This window comes from Myxocyprinus asiaticus, chromosome 31 (assembly GCF_019703515.2).
Source record: "Myxocyprinus asiaticus isolate MX2 ecotype Aquarium Trade chromosome 31, UBuf_Myxa_2, whole genome shotgun sequence".
Taxonomy (NCBI): Eukaryota; Metazoa; Chordata; class Actinopteri; order Cypriniformes; family Catostomidae; genus Myxocyprinus; species Myxocyprinus asiaticus.
In genome coordinates, this window is record NC_059374.1 from 43,054,094 (window position 1) to 43,077,144 (window position 23,051).

At 38.7% G+C, this 23,051-nt stretch overlaps 1 pseudogene; it reads left to right on the forward strand.

Moving 5' to 3' along the window:
- The window catches only part of LOC127422188 (alkaline phosphatase, germ cell type-like), a 26,570-nt pseudogene continuing 3,519 nt past the window's right edge, over positions 1 to 23,051 (forward strand).

Consider the following 23,051-nt stretch of genomic DNA (forward strand, 5'->3'; position numbering starts at 1 on the left):
ATGACCTTTGCCTCAGGTAAGACCTTTTCTTCACATGTACCATGGTATACTTTGAAGTACCCTTACAAAAAGTACCCTCAGAATAAAAATTCCACCGTAGTGTCTATTGCTGTTTGGACATGTATAATGGTATTCTTTATAGTGCTATGGTAAAATAACATGGCATATGAATATGGTAATGATTTAATACCACGGTCTGTATCATATACCATAGTATAACAATGTTTTTTGGACATGGTACCATAGTAATGCCATAGTATTCTTTTGACGTACTTTGTAATACCATGATACAATGCATGAATATGGTGGTACCATGGTATTGTCATCTGATAGCATCACTGTAACATGGTAATATTAATAGTATACTGTGATTTGGTAAATAAACATTTATACTTAATATAAAACTAGAAAACAACCTATTTTATTTAACTGACTCAAAGTATAGCGACAAATAGCAGAAAGTAACTAAATGCTTCACTTCAAGTCAGTGCTGGTGCTCGAGTGAATTACTGAGTCATTTAAGTGAACTTGTTCATTTGCACAAACCGACTCACTAAAATGAACTGAAGTTCCCAGTGCTCGTTATAAGTGAATTGTTTATTTTAACCAGTTCTTTACACTGCAAAATCCGCGAGATCATCACGTGTGATTTTTGGGGTGATTTGATCTAATATTTAATCATTTTTAAAAATTAAAATATTTGATGTAGCTAATGAAAATCCCTGAAATTATCACATTTATTTTTAGACAAAATCTGTTTATAATTTTCAGTTTTGTTCAAGGTGAGTAAATCAAAAGTTTTCTTTGACAAAACTGTCCAATAAGTGAAAGGATAGTATTTGGGGTTAAAATGGGCTCAAGGCCCCTATAAAACACAAACAAGTGGGGCGAATAGATTTATGACGAATATTCAAAGTGGGCTCACATTGACTGATTCAATTATAATGGAGATTAATTTGTTTACAGAATACCTGAGATTTTATGAAATGCCAAATGTGACTGAAATTAACAGGAAATGGTGCACCCTTTTCTGAAGTGCTTTTGAACAAGTATTACCTTAATTTCTTACTCTTACAGTCTAAAAATTATTTGCCCCAAAATGTACAAAAATGCAACAAATATTTACCAAAATGTGATGAAATACCCCCAACATGTACAAAAAATGCCCCCAACATGTACAAAAAATGCCCCCAACATGTACAAAAAATGCCCCCAACATGTACATAAATGCCTCCCAACATTTACAAAAATGCCCCCAACATTTACATAAATGCCCCCAACATGTAAAAAAATACCCCCAACATTTACCAAAATGCCCCCAACATGTACTAAAATACCCCCAATATTTACATAAATGCCCCCAACATTTACAAAAAATGCCCCCATGTACAAAAATACTCCCAACATTTACATAAATGCCCCCGAAATTTACAAAAATGCCCCCAACATGTACATAAATTACCACAACATTTACATAAATGCCCCCAACACTTACATAAATGCCCCCAAAATTTACATAAATGCCCCCAACATGTACAAAAATGCCCCCAACATGTAAAAAAATACCCCCAACATGTACATAAATGCCCCCAACATGTACATAAATGCCCCCAACATGTAAAAAAATACCCCCAAGATTTACATAAATGCCGCCAACATGTACAAAAATGCCCCCAACATGTACATAAATGCCCCCAACATGTACATAAATGCCCCCAACATTTACATAAATGCCCCCAACATGTACATAAATGCCCCCAACATGTACATAAATGCCCCTATAACTGTTTCCCCTATATTTACATATCACTATAACCTTACCCAAAATGTGGGGGCCTTTTACCCCAAGTATGGTATTTATTTTAATCCAAACAACCTTCTTTTATTATTTATTTTCACACAAATTATGCTGCTCCATAAATATTCAATACTTTTTGTTTTAATTATATATATTTTTTTATTGTCAATGTTGAGAAAAAAAAAATCACATTTTCCTTAAGGTGTGCCTTTAGCCCCATTATACACTACTCGTCAACAACAAACATTTTTATTTATGTATTTTCAAAACATTTAGTCTTCAAAATTAACGTTTGATGAGTAAATGTGTGTCATTTATGTTATAGAACAACATGGCCAAGCATCTTCAAGTAATGTTTACCACAGACCTTATTTTACCCAATAAGAAACTCACGAGGGACCCAAACTCACATCACAGCTGAACAGCAGCAGTAGAGCCTTCAAAGATGTTCACATTTCAAGTAAAATGAGATCTGTGGTGAAAATTGCTTAAAGAGACTTTTACATTTTGTTCTAGAACATAAACTACACACAGTCAAACCTCAATCATGGATTGAGCCGCTGTGTCTTTTAAAAAAGCATCTTGCTATCCCATCGCTAAATAAGGACTACAAAAGCTGTCCATTTTCTAAAGCATGTAGCTCACACACTGATGGTAGTTGTAGCAATCAAAAGAGTGTGTGTGTGAGAGAGAGTGTGCGTGCGTGTGTGGGTGGGTGGGTGTGTGAGAGTGGGTGTGTGAGAGTGGGTGTGTGTGAGAGTGGGTGTGTGTGTGCGTGCGTGTGTGAGGGTGTGCGTGCGTGTGTGAGGGTGTGCGTGGGTGTGCGTGGGTGGGTGTGCGTGGGTGGGTGTGCGTGCGTGGGTGGGTGTGCGTGCGTGGGTGTGGGTGTGTGTGGGTGTGAGAGGGTGTGTGTGGGTGGGTGTGAGAGGGTGGGTGTGGGTGTGTGTGGGTGTGAGAGGGTGGGTGTGGGTGTGTGTGGGTGTGAGAGGGTGGGTGTGGGTGTGTGAGAGGGTGTGTGTGGGTGTGTGAGAGAGGGTGTGTGTGGGTATGTGAGAGTTTGTGAGAGTGTGTGTGTGTTTGTTTGTGTGCGCGTGTGTATAGTGTGTCTGTGTGTGTGTATAGTGCATCTGTGTGTGTGTGTGTGCGTGAGCGTGTTTGAGAGTTCATGGGAGTGTGAGTGTGTTTGTGCATATAGTGTGAGTGTGTGTGCGCGTGAGCATGAGTGCGAGTGTGCGCGAATGTGTGTCTGTGTTATACAGGTCACTGCCTGGGGACTCATTTGCATAATGGGCTTATCTGTATTGATACAGATTCTTTCATTTTAACAAGAACACACAGACACACTCACACGCACAATGTATATATGAGGTTAGGAGAATGTTAAGGGAATGTTATGAGAACATTAGTAAGACGTTAGGGGAAGGTTCTCCAAACTTACAGGGAACATTCTGTTTCTGTAAAAAAAACTTTCCTGGCAAACCAGGAGAGAATGTTAGAATGTCCGTTCTGGAAACCAAAAATTGTTAGCTGGGATTATGCCTCAAATGCTGTCGATTGAGCCTAACTTATATTGAACCCAGAATATTCCTTTAATGTGGATAGCAGCTCTGGTCATTTGGTTTTATGAGAATTAGATGAGAAATGTTTGAGTTCATATTGAAATCTGACTTTTTGATTGCAGACTTGCAATCTTGGCAAATCTGAGCACAGTTTGAGAAATTTGTCTTTTTCTTAGGAGGAATGTCTAAGAGGTCTACATTTTCCCTCCATTTAATCCCATTGCTGTCTTGGAGAAACAACTGAGATGTTAAAGAGATGACAACATTGGCTAAGACAATCACACTGATATTGACATTTACAGAAAGGCATCAGTTATAAAAGCTTGTACGTAATGGCAGCCCAAACTCATGACTTTCTCTCTCTCTCACACACACACACACACACACACACACACACACACACACACACACACTTCTAACGGTTAAACGAAACTGCATTCAAGAGGGGATTCTGTTCTCTGATCTATAACACTACTGTTGATGTGGTAGATTATATAATACTGATACAGTATTTATAACGTCTAAAAGCTTACAAACGATTTTTACTCATTCAATCATAATGGTTTATGACAGTGTCTCATTGTTTGCTTTGACATGGGCAGATTTCTAATGTATCTGTATAAAAACTTTTAAAAATAAATGTTCTAATTAGGGGCAAGAAATGGGCTCTACAACCTGTAGGGGAACACCATTTGTGAACTGATGCTTTAAAGAATTCAGAAAGCAAAACACTGATTTAAAGAACTTTATTAATCTCCAGAGAACCGTATAGCAACTTAATACCTCTAATATGAAAATTCTTGGCTGAACGTAGAAGAACCATTGAATAACTTTTTATTTTTAAAGGGATAGTTCACCCAAAACAAATGAAAGTTTTCTATTCATTTACTCACCCTCATTCCATCCCAGATGTGTATGACTTTCTTTCTTCTGCTGAACACAAATGAAGATTTTTAGAAGAATATCTCAGCTCTGTAGGTCCATACAATACAAGTGAATGGTGACCAGAACTTTGAAGCTCAAAAAGCACATAAACACAGCATAAAAGTAATCCATAAGACTCCAGTGGTTTAATCCATGATATGATAGGTGTGGTTGATTAAACAGATCAATATTTAAGTCCTTTTTTACTATAAATCTCCACTTTTACTTTCACATTATTCTTTTGTTTTTGGCATTTCGCATTCTTCATGCATATCGCCACCTACTGGGTAGCAATGAGAATTTACAGTATAAAAAGGACTTAAATATTGAGTTCTTCTCACCGACACCTATCATATTGTTTTTGAAGACATGGATTACTTGTATGCTGCGTTTATGTCCTTTTTGTACCTTCTGAGTTCTGGTCACCATTCACTTGCATTGTATGGATCTACAGAGCTGAGATATTCTTTTAAAAATCTTCATTTGTGCTCTGCAGAAGAAAGAAAGTCACACACATCTGGGATGGCATGAAGGTGAGTAAATGATGAGAATTTTTAGGTGAACTGTCCCTTTAAGAGCAAATGAGTGTTTTGCATACACGATAATTAAGGTGATTGTTCATGCCGTTAGATTTCTGTATGTTTGTTTGTAACATGTCTAGATCTCTTCGCCATTCTCTCAGTTGAGGAGGAGAACCCAGAGTTCTGGAGGAGTTCAGCTCTGGACAGGAAACTCAACACTAACGTGGGCCATTGTGCTGTTTCTACGGGACGGTAAGATGAACAACCTTCAGCTTAAACAGAACTCCCCAAAATATGAATTAAAAACATCCCAAACCTCTGATTCGAGCTCACCACATAGTTCTGTCCAATCACATTCTTCTGGTTGAAAAGATCAGCTTGAAATTGAATTTCCATGCTAGTCTTGGCTGGTTTATGCTGGTTACGTCCTGGTACAGTTGGTGGAACAGCAAGTCTCACATAGCTATACTTATTTTAGACAATTCTGACCATGAACCAGCTACTTAAATAGGACAAGATCATCTGATTGATATGCAAAGCAACCAATCACACTGAAAACCTCAATAAGTTTCCTTTACTCAATTGAACTGAGTATTGTTCAGGTATGGGTGTGACCATCATCACGGCCGCACGGATACTGAAGTGTCAGTTACAGAACCGCATAGGACTATCATGAATATGGACACGTCCCCATACATGGGCCTTGCTAAGGTATACACACGTTTTCTTGGCAAATTAGGGACATATCATAGACTTTTGTTTTATATAAAGCTAAATCTGATGACTATAGACTAACCCATTCATACTTAGTCATATACATGGATACTTTATATTTTCCCTTTATCAGTGTTAGAAAAACAAAACATTGATGATGAATGATCAGCAGAACCCTTACAAAAATGCATGGTAAATGATCGTTTTCATCTAAATATCATATCAAAGTTACTGATTCTATAGTAAAATTGTCATAAATTAATATGGGATCTCCTTCAAATAGTTTAAGAAGCTTTCAGAATCTTTCTGTCCACTGTAAAGAAATCCGCTTAATTAACAGTAAAATCCTTGCAGCTGTGGTTGCCAGAGATTTACCGTAAAAATACAGTGAACATGTTTCAGGCAGCTGTTAACCACCATAGTAACACATGTGGTAAAACAAAGGGCCACATGATGTCTTAAATGTCATCAAGAGTGACCCTTTCAGGAGCAATGGCCAATAATTAATAAATATAATTAATGTCATTATAATTAATGACTAATAAATATGTAATAAACATAACACCATCAGGATAACACACGTGAAACTAAAATAATGCAATAAATGTTAACTAAACAACATAATATGGTACATAAAACCCACCAATTTACATAACTGATATAAAAAAATAAAGAAATGTATATTTCAATAAAATATAATCAAATGTCATGGGTCATGCTGGGACTTCTAGGAACGCCCAGTCCTTGTTTTTTCACCATGATTTTAACAGTAGTTTTAAAATCTTGTATTGTTAAACATACAGAACATGTCCACTGTTAACTATAATGTATATCACACCTTTTAGTTCCAAAAAATATATATACTTTTTTACAATATTTTACTGTAAAATTACATGCATTTTTTTGTTTAATAACGTATAATTTTTAACCGTGCATGGTAAGGTTAAACAATGAACAGTTTTTTTTTACAGTAGCATTTTTACAGTTTTTTTTTCCGTTGAAATTACGAGAAAATTTTCAACAGTGTAATATTAATTTCTTAGTAAATTTTTATTTATTTTGTAAAAGAGCTTTGGAGTAAAACTGTAGTAAAAACAAGTATGGGATTTAAAGTGTAAAAAAAAAAAATCATAGTTTTTAGTTAAAAAAAAAAATCTATTTTTTTTTACAATATTTTACTGTAAAAGGATATAAAATATTATTCAATTTTGAACCGTACATTGTAATTTTAAACAATGAAAATGTTTTTTTTACTGTAGCATTTTTACAATCTTTTTCTGTTGAAATTATGAAAAAAAAATTAAACAGTGTAATATTAATTTCTTCGTATATTTTAATTTCTTTTGTAAAAGAGCTATGAAGTAAATCTGTAGTAAAAACAAGTATGGAATTAAAAAGTACAAAAAAAAGTAACTATGGTATTTTGGTGAAATTAATTTTCGCAGGAGACGTCTTGAATCTGAAACGTGTGTGTGTATATAAGGCTGAAACGATTAGTCGACGTTATCGACAACATCGACAATAAAAAAATTGTCTGCAAAATTGTTCGTTTTCAAATAGTCGTGAGATCACATTAAACTCTGATGATGCGTGAGAGCATCTCGCAGTCCAGTCACACTCTAAACTTTCCAAACACAAAGTATGAGGGAATTATAATGCAAAAATACTAAATAAGTAAATACAGATGAAGTGTCGTCCTGAATAAATCAAAGCTGGATCCGGCTTTCCGCTTGAGCAAAACCTGCCTGTCAGAGCGTCTAAAAATGAAACAGCCCGGCGTTATATGTTTAATGCATCCTTTATTAAAGTTCAAATAATGAGGAGGCGGGTTGTATAAATAAGCACAAACAACAAAACTGGCATTTCTCTGTGCGGTCAGAGCCGCTTATATGAGTCGCATGAAAATAATATAATAATTTGGTTATTGATTTGTCTTTTTTGGTTTAATTTTCCAATATAAATATCTAAAACTCTTCTGCAGAAGAAGAAAATGTCGAATGTTGAATATATTATTTAATATATATATTTTAATATATCAAAAAATCCTTAAAACAAGATACATTTACCTGAGAAGCAGCATATAAGATATTTAGACAAGTATATTTTGTGTTTACTGCACTGAAATATGAACAAGTGAAAAAATACATTTATATACAAAATACACTTATATTCTCTGAAAGCAAGTCTAAATATCTTATATGTTTCTATCATATCTTATATGATTTTTAGGTCATTTTAAATGGAAAACAAAAACACTTAATAACAATCTGAATTTTTGCAGTGAATTTTTTTATTTAATTTAATTTAATAAAAATCCTAGTATTTTTTTTTCCATGTAATTCAGTGAATGTCATTTAGAGGTATTTTTAAAAGATCATTTTGTCCTCTTTATTGTTAATAAACACGTTTAATGCAACCTTTTAAGTCAAGGCGCAAGATGAATAGTCGGTTAAGAGCTAATGATTAATCGTTGCAATAATCGACGAATAGTCGAATAATCGTTAGATTAGTCGATTATCAAAATAATTGTTACTTGCAGCCTTAATATAGGCCCTTTCCCACCTATAGTCCTGTACATTTCCTTTAGTAACTTTTTATATTAGAACTTTTACGAGTATGTGTGTGTGTATTTGTGCAGGTGTACTCTGTGGATTTTCAGATTCCTGACAGCGCAGCGACAGCTACAGCATACCTGTGTGGAGCCAAAACTAACCTGAACATCGTCGGTTTGAGCGCAGCCGCTCGCAACGGTGTCTGTCGCTCACAGAAGGGCAATGAGGTCACGTCCATCCTCAAATGGGCTGAAGACACAGGTACACACAGACAGGTACACACACATGCCACAACTATACATTGATGTCTATTATTCTTGAACTGAGCTAATGAAAATGGCTTGCCCTCAGAAAATAGCTCTTTGGCTGAACTTGATTCAGTCGTGGAAGTTGGTTCCACATGTTTGAAATTAGTTTTCCTTACTTAATATTACAATGTAATCTCAACACAAACACTTGCTTGTTTGAAGCACTACACAGTGTAGTTTAGTAACTACACTAACACTACAAAAAAGTTTTCATGTAGTCCGAACTCAAATGGATTAAGTAAACTTCCATTTTACAAATTTAAATGGATAGAACGCGACAAAATCAAGTGTGTTGCTTTACTTCAGTAAATTGAACAAGCAGCAAAAATACTTTTTGACTGAAGGTCCCTACAATGAAGATATGTTATTCTCACAAACATTGCAAAACCTCACACATGCACGCTGATAATAAAAAATACAAAAAAAACATTCTTACATTGCGTGTGTTTTAGCTGCATGTTATGGAGCATAGAGAGAAAAAGAGACATATGAAGGTGTGAGGGGAGATGCGATTCTCAGAAGACGATACATTTTCATTCCAGCAGGCTTATCAGCATAAAACATTTTACATAACCTAATTTTAACACTGTTTAATGCATGAGATTGTACATGCGAAAATATGAACACCATAAATCTGAACACTGCTGAGCTCAGGCCAACTCGGTGTGTGTGTCTCAGTAATTTCTTTTCATGCTTCTGTAAAGGCAAGTCAGTTGGCATAGTGACAACCACGCATGTTCAGCACGCCACCCCTGCTGCTACATATGCCCACAGCACCAGCTGAACCTGGTACAGTGACGCCAATCTACCAGCATCTGCCATCACTAAGGGATGTTCAGATATCTCATCGCAGCTGCTCAGAAACACTGACATTGATGTGAGTGTGTGTGAGAGAGTGAATTATTGTCATTATAATTCGCTTTATATAAAAACAATAGAAGTCTATGGTGCGTCCTCAGTTAACCCTCTTATGGTATTCAGTCATTTTTGACCGAAATACATTTTTTAAATGTAATAAAAATGGTTTCCTTTATCTGAGCAGTACAAGACTTGGTGACTTTTCCTCCATTTGCCATCGAAATAATAAAAAAAAAAATTGGGCTTGATTCGATAAGCCTAAGTGGTCGTAAATAAATAATAAAAAAAAAGTGACACCTTTGGTATTTGCGGTCAAAATTGACTGACCATTGAACATGAATGGGAAAGACCAAAAAACAGAGCACATTTTTTTTTTGATCTGCCAAATACAATCATTAAATCAGCCACAATGCAGAAAAAAACAGACAAATTACAGGGTGAGACTCTAAAATATCCTCAGTGCAAATCACACACACACACAAATGAACTGGTGAGGCTATAACACAGAGCTTTTTTTCACATTTGTTAAAAGAACATGTACATTAAAATACAGTTGTTAAAACTAAACTGTCAATGCTAAACACACACATACTCAGAAATGAATGGGTGAGACAATAACACACTCGCAATGAAGAACACACTCTCTCTCACACACTCACACACACACACACACACACACACAGAGAGAACCAGGGCATCAATAAGTGGAGCTCTACAATCATATTTTGGTCATTTTTGGCATTACAAGTCATCTGTTGTTTTCCAGCTAATGACAACAATCTGACACACACACACACACACACACACAATTTTGCAAAATACATTTTTACTCTAGAAAGTGTGAAATTGCGAAATGTTTACTGATTCTTCTGTTTTATTCTCTAATTGAATTTTCAGAATTTTGCAGTTCATTTCTGTTTCTTGATTTTCATTTTCTTGATATTATTATGCATTTAATTTGAGTTATTAATTTTTATGTTTTAAATAAAACATATGAATGGATCTTGAGTCCATTGGACTCAAGATGGCGCCGAGTATGGCTGCTGCGTTGCGAGCTCCGACACAACTTAGCAATGGTTTGTTTGTTTTGTTTACAATTCTTATGTTTCTTGTCTTGGATGTTGCCTGCCTTATTGTCTACGACAGACAAACACTTTTGGACATTGGCTCAGCGATCTCACACCGTAAACCGGACTTCACATTCCTCAATGCCGACCTGCTGTTTACAAACACGCAAGCGGAGCCCTTTGTCTGGGCAGCACGGCCGCGGAAACGCAGGAGGAAAAGGGGAAACAGAGCCGGCGTTCTCATCAGAGTAAGACGCCGCGCAAATCGACCCCCGCTACCCACTATTCTACTGGCAAATGTTCAGTCTCTGGATAACAAGCTCTGTGAGCTGAAAGCGCGGATCTCTTTCCAACGAGAGACGAGGGACTGCTGCGTTATCTGCCTTACGGAAACTTGGATGTCTGCGGAGATTCCAGACTCAGCCATTGAACCCGCGGGGTTCTCCATGCTCCGAGCGGACAGAGCGAAAGACCTCTCAGGTAAAACTAGAGGAGGTGGTGTATGTTTTATGATCAACAAATCCTGGTGTGATCAGAGGAACATACATTCTATCAAGTCTTTCTGTTCTCCTGATCTGGAATTTCTTATGCTTCTGTGTCGACCATTCTGGCTACCGAGGGAATTCACAGCGGTCATTATCACTGCTGTGTACATCCCCCCACAAGCCGACACAGACCGGGCACTCAAGGAACTGTATGGGAGAATAAGTGAGCAGGAAACCGCGCACCCTGAGGCCGCGTTCATTGTGACCGGGGACTTTAATAAAGCCAGTTTAAAATCAGTCGCACCAAAATATCACCAGCACATTAGTTTCAACACACGAGGGGACCGGGTTTTGGACCATTGCTACTCTCCGTTCCGGGATGGCTACAAATCCCTCCCCCGCCCACCATTTGGAAAATCGGACCACTCTTCCATTCTGCTTCTGCCCGCTTACAGGCAGAAACTGAAACAGGAAGCACCCACCCTCAGAACGATCCAGTGCTGGTCGGACCAATCAGACTCTACGCTACAAGACTGTTTTGATCGCACGGACTGGGAGATGTTCCGGTCCGCCTCTGATGACGACATCGAGCTTTACGCTGATAGCGTAATGTGCTTCATCAGAACGTGTGTAGAGGAAGTGATTCCGACCAGAACTGTGCGAATCTATCCGAATCAGAAGCCGTGGATCAACAGCGATGTTCGCGCGGCACTTAATGTGCGGACCTCCGCTTTTAATTCCGGGAACGCGGAGGAGCATAAACAAGCCAGTTATGCCCTCCGAAAAACTATCAAAACAGCAAAACGCCAGTACAGGAGTAAGATTGAAGGACAGTTTAACACCACCAACTCTAGAAGCATGTGGCAGGGAATTAACATCATCACGGACTTTAAAGGGAATAAAAACTCCGCCATGAACACCGCTGCCTCTCTCCCGGATGAGCTAAATACTTTTTATGCTCGTTTCGAGGGAAATAACACCGCCCTCGCGGAGAGAGCTCTCACGGCCGAAGCTACAGAGGTTAGTTCACTCTCCGTCTCTGTAGCGGATGTAACCCGATCATTCCGACGGGTGAATATCCGCAAAGCCGCGGGTCCAGACGGCATTCCGGGCCGCGTCATCAGAGCGTGCGCGAACCAGCTGGCTGGTGTTTTTACGGACATTTTCAACCTTTCCCTCTCTTTGTCTGTAGTCCCCACATGCTTTAAAACATCCACCATTGTGCCTGTTCCAAAACAATCGAAAATAACTTGTTTAAATGCCTGGCGTCCTGTTGCTCTGACCCCCATCATCAGCAAATGCTTTGAGAGACTAATCAGAGATTACATCTGCTCTGTATTGCCTCTCTCTCTTGACCTGCTGCAGTTTGCTTACCGTAACAACCGCTCCACTGATGATGCCATTGCATCTACAATACACACTGCTCTCTCCCACCTGGAAAAAAAGAACACTTATGTGAGAATGCTGTTTGTAGACTACAGCTCAACATTCAACACCATAGTGCCCTCCAAGCTAGATGAGAAACTCCGGGCTCTGGGCTTAAACAGCTCGCTGTGCAGCTGGATCCTGGACTTCCTGTCAAGCAGACGCCAGGTGGTTAGAATAGGCAGCAACATCTCCTCATCACTGACCCTCAACACTGGAGCCCCTCAGGGCTGTGTTCTCAGCCCACTACTGTATTCCCTGTACACACATGACTGTGTGGCAACACATAACTCCAATGCCATCATTAAGTTTGCTGATGACACGACGGTGGTAGGTCTGATCACTGACAATGATGAAACAGCCTACAGAGAGGAGGTGCACACTCTGACACACTGGTGTCAGGAGCACAACCGCTCCCTCAATGTCAGTAAGACAAAGGAGCTTGTGGTGGACTTCAGGAGAAAAGACAGAGAACACAGTCCAATCACCATCAATGGAGCACCAGTGGAGAGAGTCAGCAGCTTCAAGTTCCTGGGTGTCCACATCACTGAGGAACTCACATGGTCCGTCCACATTGAAGTCGTTGTGAAGAAGGCTCATCAGCGCCTCTTCTTCCTGAGACGGCTGAGGAAGTTTGGAATGAACCGCCACATCCTCACACGGTTCTACACCTGCACTGTGGAGAGCATCCTGACTGGCTGTATCTCCGCCTGGTACGGCAATAGCACTGCCCACAACCGCAAAGCACTGCAAAGGGTGGTGCGAACTGCCAAACACATCATCGGAGGTGAGCTTCCCTCCCTCCAGGAAATATATACAAGGCGGTGTGTGAAAAAAGCTCGGAGGATCATCAGAGACTCCAGCCACCCGAGCCATGGGCTGTTCTCACTGCTACCATCAGGTAGGCGGTATCGCAGCATCAGGACCCGCACCAGCCGACTCCATGATAGCTTCTTCCCCCAAGCAATCAGACTTCTGAACTCTTGATCTCCCACGATCAAAATACATCATCCCTGCACTTTATTACTCTTTTATCTCACACCGGACTGTCATAAATTATATTACTGTCATTATATTATGTCTCTCTTAACAACTGACTATCAACCGACAGCCTGAATGTCAATACAGTACAATACTGTACATTCTATATATATACTTTTTTCATATATATTTTAATTTTTATTGAATAATGTGTATCTATATAGTATCTATATAGTAAAAAAAAAAAAAAAAAAAAAAAAACAGCATATTGTATACTGTGCAATGTATGTTATTATTGTATATTGTTGAGTGTAATTGTGTATAACAGATGTTTAAATTGTGTTGTGTTAATTTGATGTTTTAAGTTGTGTAATTATGTATAACAGATGTTTAAATTGTGCTGTGTTAATTTGATGTTTTAAGTCGAGTTTAATTATGTATAACAGATGTTTAAATTGTGTTGTGTTAATTTGATGTTTATTGTAGATTGGCGTATGTCTCATCACTGTCACGACTGCTATGTTGATCGGAACTGCACCCAAGAATTTCACACACCATTGCACTTGTGTATATGGCTGTGTGACAATAAAGTGATTTGATTTTGATTTGATTTGAAATGATTGGTAGAAAAATGTTTATTCTGTGTCTTCTCTTTGTAACACCATGGTCAGGTTTGATTGCAAACATAATGACATTAACGGCAAACACTGAGACTTCAATCAATTTTAAAATGATAAAGTTTGACAAATAATAGTTTGATAATGTCTAAATATATATTTATATGCATATCTTGTGATAAAATATAAAATTAGAAGTCATTAGACTACACAGTATGTGTCTACAGTCATCTACTGTCTGTTACTGGCATGACATGATTTTCAAGTCATGTTATTTATATTTTGTTCTCCAGATGGCAGAAATCTGCCTCCAGTTTATGTCACATTCTCATATTTTCTTCATCTTTCAACATATAGAAGCATAGGTTCTGATTTTATAACTTTTTTCCAAAAATTAGCTTATTTGTATATGCAAATTAATGGTAAAATTTAGAAATGTACATGTAGATAAGATCAAAATAGCATAAAATCCAAAAAGAAATGCATAATTGTAGTGTTCTCAGGGAAGAAGAAATGGTATCTTTATCATCTTCATCAAAATAAAAAAAAAGGGGTTACACATCTAAACCTTCCGGTCAAAAATGACCGCGAACACATAAGTAAGGTGTCACTTTTGAATACCATAGGAGGCTTAAAGGGATAGTTCACCAAAAAACGAATGTTGTTCCAAAGGAGATGTTATGCAGAATGTTAGGGACTGACAACCTCATAATTCACCTATACTGTATGGAAAAAAAAGATGCAGTGAAAGTGAATGTTGACTGAGGCTAACATCTACTTTTGTGTTCCACAGGATTTGGACAGCACAGTAAATGTGTTTGTGTGTCTGAGGTTAGGCTATAACATCTGCACAGAGTGAACAAACAGCTGATGTGTGTGTAGGTGATCATCGGTGGAGGTCGGAAGTACATGACCCCTAAAGGGTTTCCGGATCTGGAGTATCCCACAGACCTAAGCTCACAGGGACAGAGAAATGACCTGAAGGAGGAAAAGGTAAAGAGAGACCAAAACGTCTGATATTAAACAATAATTGACACTGTTTGCCGATCATGTGATTTTAGTGTGTTTGGTGCAGGTTGCCAGATGCGTATGGAATTAAACAGACTTTGACGCAGTGGACCCTGAAAAGGCGGATTATCTGATGGGTGAGAAAGCTGCAACATCAGATCAGACAAACACGCTTCAGAAGCAGCTGACAGAGGTCAAAAGGTCTTGAATTAAGATGCATCGAATTTTGAGAGATGGTGAACGTTTTCTTTATATGTCTGTCTCTCTAGCCCTCTTTGAGCCTGGTGATTTGAGGTTTGATGTGGAAAGAGACAGTCGCATGGATCCAGCCATCACAGAGACCAATGAGAAAGCCATTCAGATCCTGAAGAAAACCCCCAAAGGATACTTCCTGCTGGCGGAAGGTCATCATCAATCAATCAAATAATTCATAAATAACTGAACCAACCAACCAGTCCTTAAATGAATGAATAAATGAACAAATCCCCTGTTCACCCATCCAACCAATCAAATACACCAGGTATGTAGTTACAGAAGCCATGAACTGAAAGGCGAAGAAAACAATTTCAGCTGGTGAAAAAATGTATAGGTGTCTTAGAGCCATCCTGAGCCTTTGTCCTAAAAAAATAAATAAAAATAATTCTCAGCTATTTCTTTTGGAGGGGGTGGGGGTGGGGCTAAAATGTTGTTGTTGTTGTTGTTTTTCTATTAATTTTGGTTCTATTATATTTTTTTACCCTTTTAAAATCTTTTTTTTTCTTTCTCTGAAATGTTTTTTCTCATCAAGAGGCAACAAAAAATGCCATCTGAAACGTATGTAACCTGAGTTATATTCATTTAATTGTGGGATTTCATGTATTAGAAGACTCTCTAACATTGTTTTTTTTATTCTTGATTAATATTTGAAAAACATTCTTGTTATTGTATTAGACTAACTATACATTTCTAAATCAACAAAGCACCACAAACATTTTGTGACCTTGTCAGCATAAGATTTCATGCTTACTGATAGTGGGACGTGGTGTCTGAGGTTGGTACCACATGCTAATTATTAGCTAGCAAGAGGAGAAACAAAACATAAGAGGAAAAAAAAAATTCAGAGAACAATTATTTTTTAGAAGAAAAAAAATAATAATAAAAATAAATAAGAGTCTTAGCCAGAGGGGGAAAAAATAAAACATTTGCAGAGAATTATTATTATTATTATTATTATTATTATTATTATTATTATTATTATTATTTATTTTAAAAAAATAATTTGTAGGACAGAAGCTCAGCATGGTTTCATGGGGGGGTGGAGGGGGGGATTATATATTTATTTATTTATTTTAAGAGGAAAAAAAATTTCAAAGAAAAAACAAGTTTCAGAGACAACAATGTTTTGGTAGCTCAGCAGTTAAGGCTCTGGGTTACTGATCAGAAGGTCGGGGTTCAAGCCCCAGCACCACCAAGATGCCACTGTTGGGCCCTTGAGCAAGGCCCTTGACCCTGTCTGCTCCAGGGGCGTTGTATCATGGCTGACCCTGCACTCTGACCCCAGCTTAGCTGCAATATGTGAAAAAGAGGAATTTCACTGTATATGTGCAAATGTATAATGTGTGATAAATAAAGAAAATTATTAATTATTATTAAATCTGGTTTTGTGTTTTAACCAATCACATTCTGTTCACAGGTGGCCGTATTGATCAGGGGCATCACAGCAGTCGGGCCTCCATGGCGCATCTTTGACAACGCTGTAGCCCGGGTGCTGGAGCTGACCAATGAGGAAGAGACACTGACAATCGTCACGGCTGACCACTCCTACGCTTTAACCTTCAACGGCTACCCATTCAGAGGAAACAGCATTCTGGATAAGTTACTGAAATGTGTGTGTGAGATGCTTTTGTTGTAATAAGTCTCATCTGTCTGTCGTGTGTGTTGTTTCTCAGGTAAATCTCCGGTCATCGGCCTGGACTTTCTACCCTTCACTACGCTGATGTACGGAAACGGACCAGGACACAAAATCGAAAACAACAAGCATCCTGATATACGCAATGTGGACACAAGAAAGAAACTCCGTCATTACACATGGTTGTTTACATTTAGTAATTTACCTTTCAGGAAAACAGACCAAAAATATCGATGACTCCTCTTGCACTAGGGGCACTTTTGTGTCTTTTGTTTCAATAGGAAACCCATTGTCAAGCCATTTCATGGGATCTTTTTTAATGTGATGTATTTCCGAGTGAAAGTAATGTTGAACGGGACTTGTTTTTCATTCATCAGGATTTGACTGGATCATGAAAAGTGGGCTTTAATATTTTATACAGTATAATGAAGTGCACTGATGGATCGTGCACAATTAAACCAGTGCCATTTATTACGATTTTGATATCATGTTGACTTTAAACTCAATTTGTATTCTTATTTATGTAAATATTTCATGCATAATGATGTCTGTCAGGTTGACGTGAGACCAGAGTAGAACGGACAGCCATTTGTCGCTGCCTACACTTCCTGTTTGATCTTGTGCGTGGCTCATCAGCGTGGCTAATTAGAGAGAGAGGTTGGGTTGGAGCAGATTTGATGTCATTATCACACTTACACTCATAAATAATAAATCAAACCCAAAGACTGGTTATTTTTAGCTGCACGTGAGTCATTAATGTAACCGTGTGAACATCTGCTATATTCTCATCAAACCTGTGTGTGTCTTTCTTCTTTAAGCGTGTTACGATGACTAAAAGGCACATTTGCATGCATTCGTTACACCTGTCGACAGGTGGACAGAAACATGCAAGCTGTCATGCGACTGCAGTCGAGTAGCAGATGATGCGCTGCTTTCCACAGAAATAGACTAATCCTGATGGCTTTCCAGAGGTTGAAACAGGAAGTGTTGAACGGGCAGAACCAAAGAGGACTATAATTAGCATAATTAGCATTTCCATTCATCTCAATGGCAGTTGCTTAGCTGGTGGACAAAGAGAAATATTGATTATAAATATAGGCCTACATATATTTTATTTTAATTATGCTTATATTTTATTTTTAATCTAATTAAAATGATTGTTCAAATGAAGTTTATAAAATAGATCTGTATGGATCTGATTCCCCTCACTTCCGCCACATTTCGATCACCGATTATTTAGCATAGTGTGTGGACTTTCAGATGGTCCCCATGCACCGTAGGCGAATAAACGACATTAAACCTAAAACTACCCCCCTTAGAGACAGCGCCCTGTCTATGAAAAAGGCTCTTTAACTTCCTGAGACCCCCCCGTCCACATGTGTGGACATTACATTTTGATTCGCTATAATTTCATTTCATTTCATTTAAACCGACTGATCTCAGTTCAGGAGACTCTGTGCTGTCAGTAAAGGGTTAAACATTCGATGTATGGAGTCATGTGACAAAACAACATGGCGCTGATCACAGCGGAGTTTGTCTTTGGGAGAAACACCAACAAAAACTACATCTGGTAAGTTTTTACATTGAAACCTGTTTGAGTCAAAAGATTAGAGTCTCTAGTTTCATACGATATGACATTTTAAAAATGTAATCGATTTTTTTGCGAAACGGCACACTTTTAAACACAATGACCACGTATGTGGACTATAGGCTCATTTTCATTTAAAATATCCTATATTTACTGTGTATTATCACTGAGAATCAATGGGTTCATCCAAAAGCTGTCAGATGCTTTATATGGAGTTATGATGAAAATAAGGTGCATTTCAAACTGTTCTGAGACCAGTGCAGACAGACAGCACACTGGAGGATGTCATTCACTAAATATGAATAATCAGCACTCCTGGACACATAAACAATTTGATGACAAAAAAAAAAATCTGACTTTCTATATTTTCACAACTTAGTCCCGCTGTCCACATATGTCAGTTTTAAGAAAAACTATTTGGTCTAAAATGTATTTTATTTTTAGTTATTTTTTTGCATGTTGCTTAGGGGCTACTAGTTACAACTCAAAAAGGGGAATGGAAAATACACACAGCAATCACACGTGGGTCTCAGGGGGTTAACAGAAGCCAAAAAAGGCAAATGGGTGATAATAGCACCGTACAGTACAGGTCATGATAATCAAATCAAAAAATAAGATGTGCCCTTGTGCCTAATATTGTTTACATACACTGACGTGGCTCCAAACTGCCAGCAAAGATGTACAGAGCCCTTGACCATGTGTTGAAGTGTCACTCCCTTTTGGAGTTGGCCCAACCCCCTTCTGGAGTTACCCCACCCTCTTTTGGAGATCTCCAGGCTGCAGCTATACTTGCTTGAAGAGTGCAGACTAGAGTCACAGAAAGAGCTGAGGGAGAAGATGCAGAAGCATCAAATAGAATAAAAAATATATAATCACTGAAAAGTTTAGTATGAGTCTTTTCTGTCGACTCTTTCATTTCTGGTGTGCAGTGTTTCTGCAGCAGATCTTTGCTCTGTTTTTTTCTGCGTACAGTAAAACTCTTATGTGACACTCACGTCACCCTTTTTTCTGTTTGTTCAGTTTTTGTGTTTTCTATCTGAAACAATCTTTTCTCATTCAGTACCTGCAACAGGAGATCTGATATGACACAGAGCAAACATCTGAGCGTTCATTACACATGTACGTTTGTTCTGTTACCGTCCACGGACACATGAGTGTGTGTTAGTAACTGAGAAACCACCTGACGTACTTTCCCTCTGCCTCTGGTCACGTCTTCAGTTCTCACATACAGTATATGTTGGTCCACTAGCCAAATTTCCCCTGATACACATCCTGTCCTCTGCTGATGTCCTTAAAAACTCTCTGTTTTGGGTTGTTCTTTAACTTTTCGTGTTATCTGTCTTTTTAGGGTGGACATTGTATATGTGGACATTCTGTATGCAGACCATTAACAACCTACGTTTAGACAGTTGAACCATATTACTTGGCAAAATTACATTTATTTAAAAATAAAACTTCTTCCCTCTTTTCCAAAAACACAAGGACAAATGAAAAACAGGCCTGGTTTTGCTGGACTTTTCAATTACCCTACTGGGAAATCCAGATAAAAGTGGTTAAGATAGTTTTACATGGTTTTTGATGGTCTAGATGGTCTAGATGGTTGATCAGCTGGACGGTGGTACTGAGGTCGACTTGGTAGACCACGTTGGTCAAGCTGGTTAGAGCCTGAAAAGACCTTGGAACAGCAATATACCAGCTACCAGGTTCAAAAATCTTAAAAGCTTGACCCTCCTATGGTATTGAAAAATGGCTCCTCCCTCCTGATATTCGCGGTCGTTTTTGACCGGAAGGGTCAGATGTTTAACTCTTTTTTTATGATGATGATAATACCATTTCTTCTTCCCTGAAGTAAGAACAATGAAATTCTGCATTTTTTTGGGATTTTGTTATTTTTATCTTATTTTTTGTAAATATCTCAAATTTACCATTTATTTGCAAATACAAATAAGCTAATTTTTAAAAACCTGCACTTGTATTGAAAATATGAGAATGTGACAAACTGGAGGCACATTTCTGCCATCTGGTGAACAAAATATGAATAACATGACTTGAAAATCATGTCATGCCAGTAACAGAAAGTAGATAAGTGTAGACACGTACTGTGTAGTCTGATGACTTGATGAAACCTAATTTTATCACAAGATATGCATTTAAATATATATTTAGACATTATCAAACTATTATTTGCCAAACTTTAGCATATTAAAATAGATTTGAAGTGTCAGTTTTTGCTGTTAATATTATTGCATTTGCAATCAAACCTGACCATGGAGTTACAAAGAGAAGACACAGAATGAGCATTTTTCTACCGATAATTTATTTTAAAGATACAATTTTAATAATTCAAAGTAAATGCATATTAATGTCAAGAAAATAAACATCAAGAAACAGAAATGAACTGCAAAATTCTGAAAATTCAATTAGAGTATAAAACAGAAGAATCAGAGTAAACATTTTGCAATTTCACACTTTCTATAGTAAACATTTATTTTGCATACGCGCGTGTGTGCGAGTGTGTGTGCGAGTGTGCGTGCGTGCGTGCGTGTGGCCAACAGGCCAGTGTTCCTGAAAACGGACCTTGAAGTCTCATTGTACCCACACAATGCAGGTGCGGCTTGACTGTATCAGTGTTCATTGTAGATAAACATTGTTTTTAATCTGAACTAAATGATGAAGGACATGTGCTCTTACAGCATCAACATGTTTCTTGTACAAGATGCTTTTGCACTTTTTGGAGGGGTAAATATAGAGATGAGGTTTAATCCCACAGAGGCCGGATGAGCATCAGTATCAAAGAGAAGAGATAAACATTCGCTTTTATATGGGGGTAAACAAACCTGTGCATCTGTCTGATCATCCGAGAGACCCGAGCAACAGCTCACACTTGAGATGAAGATGCTGCATAATGGGAAAGGATTATTTCTCTCTCTTCCTCCGTGTGTGTGTGTGTGTGTTTAAAGGTTTTGCTATACTTGTGAGGGCAATATTTAAAAAAAAAATGTTCACTCAAATATAGTTAAACAGGACAAAAACTGACACTTGAAAACATTTAAAATGGTCCCCTTTTTTTCTGAAATGTTCCTAAATCAACCAAATTATGTTATATTATAACTCTAATCTAATCATGTAATCTGGTTTGTGTGAGGGTTAAAGTTAGGGCTATAGGCTATAATAAATGTCATTATTTTAGTATGAAAACCATTGTGTCTATAACAGACCCCTATGTTGCTTTCAGTGTGTGTGTGTGTGTGTGCAGAGGCATCATGCCCATTCAGGCTGAGGGGGCACGTGCCCCCTTAGATTTTTGAGCCAAGCGGATTTTGAATGGAATATCTGAAATTCCAAAAACATATTTGTACCTTCAATAATTACATTAAAATGATTATTGCATTTAAAAAAGAAATCTTTATTCACATGTGTACATTTTGTCAGTCCACTCGAGTCACATGTTCCACTATAGGCAACGTCCCAGAAAACACAGTGTTATGATAATAAAAACAAATTAATTGAATTAACTTCAGTGCAGTTAACGTTTGCCAACTACGTATGTCTGATCGCTGTGGAACAGTCAGTCAGTTTTTTTCATAATCTAATATACTGAGGCCAGCACCGACTGGGCGTGCTTGTTTGTAAGGCGCGCTGTCAAGGAGACTGAGTCCAACTCCAAACCGAGAAAAGAGATGCTCTGAACCGGGAGGAGCTTGCTCTTTTCCCAGTTGACCCGAAGCCCTAGTCGACTGAGGTGTGAGAGCACCAGGTCCCTGTGTGCACATAACACGTCTCGAGAGTGAGCTAGGATTAGCCAGTCGTCGAGATAGTTGAGAATGCGAATGCCCACCTCCCTTAACGGGGCAAGGGCAGCCTCTGCGATCTTCGTAAAGACACGAGGAGACAGGGACAGGCCAAAAGGGAGGACTCTGTACTGATACGCCTGACCCTCGAACGCGAACTGCAGGAAGGGTCTGTGTCGAGGAAGGATCGAGACGTGAAAGTACGGGGGGATACCCGGCGGAGACAATCCCATTGGTCACCCCCAGTGCTAGCCGCGCTGGCCTCATACTCGTAGGTAGAAGGACTGAGACGGGGAGCCGCTGGGGTGGCTTGCTTTCTTACGAAAGCAAGCCGCGACCGCAACATTGCCATGGTCATGTTCTCACAGTGAGAACATGAACCATTCACAAACGCTACCTCCGTGTGGGTCGCGCCCAGACACAAAAGACAGCGATCATGACCATCCGAAGTTGAGAGAAAACGACCGCAACCAGGAATAACACACAATTGTAAAGGCATCTTTAGAAAGACGCGTCTTTAAAAAGACGTTCTGTGTGTGCGCTCTTTTAGAGAAATATACTCTTTTAGAGTACGCATCCTTCAGGTCTACCGCCGTGAACCAATCTTGATGCCGGACGCTTGCTAGAATGCGTCTTTGCGTCAGCATCTTGAACGGGAGTCTGTGTAAAGCCCGGTTCAGAACTTGCAGGTCCAAGATTGGCCGCAACCCACCGCCTTTTTTCGGTACGATGAAGTAGGGGCTGTAAAATCCTTTCTTCATCTCGGCTGGAGGGACAGGTTCTATCACGTCCTTCCGTAGGAGGGTAGCGATCTCCGCACGCAGGGTGGCAGCATTTTCGCCCTTGACCAAGGTGAAGTGAATACCGCTGAACCTGGGCGGGCGCCTGGCGAACTGAATTGCGTAGCCGAGTCGGACGGTCCGGACCAGCCACCGCGACGGATTGGAAAGTGCAAGCCACACGTCCA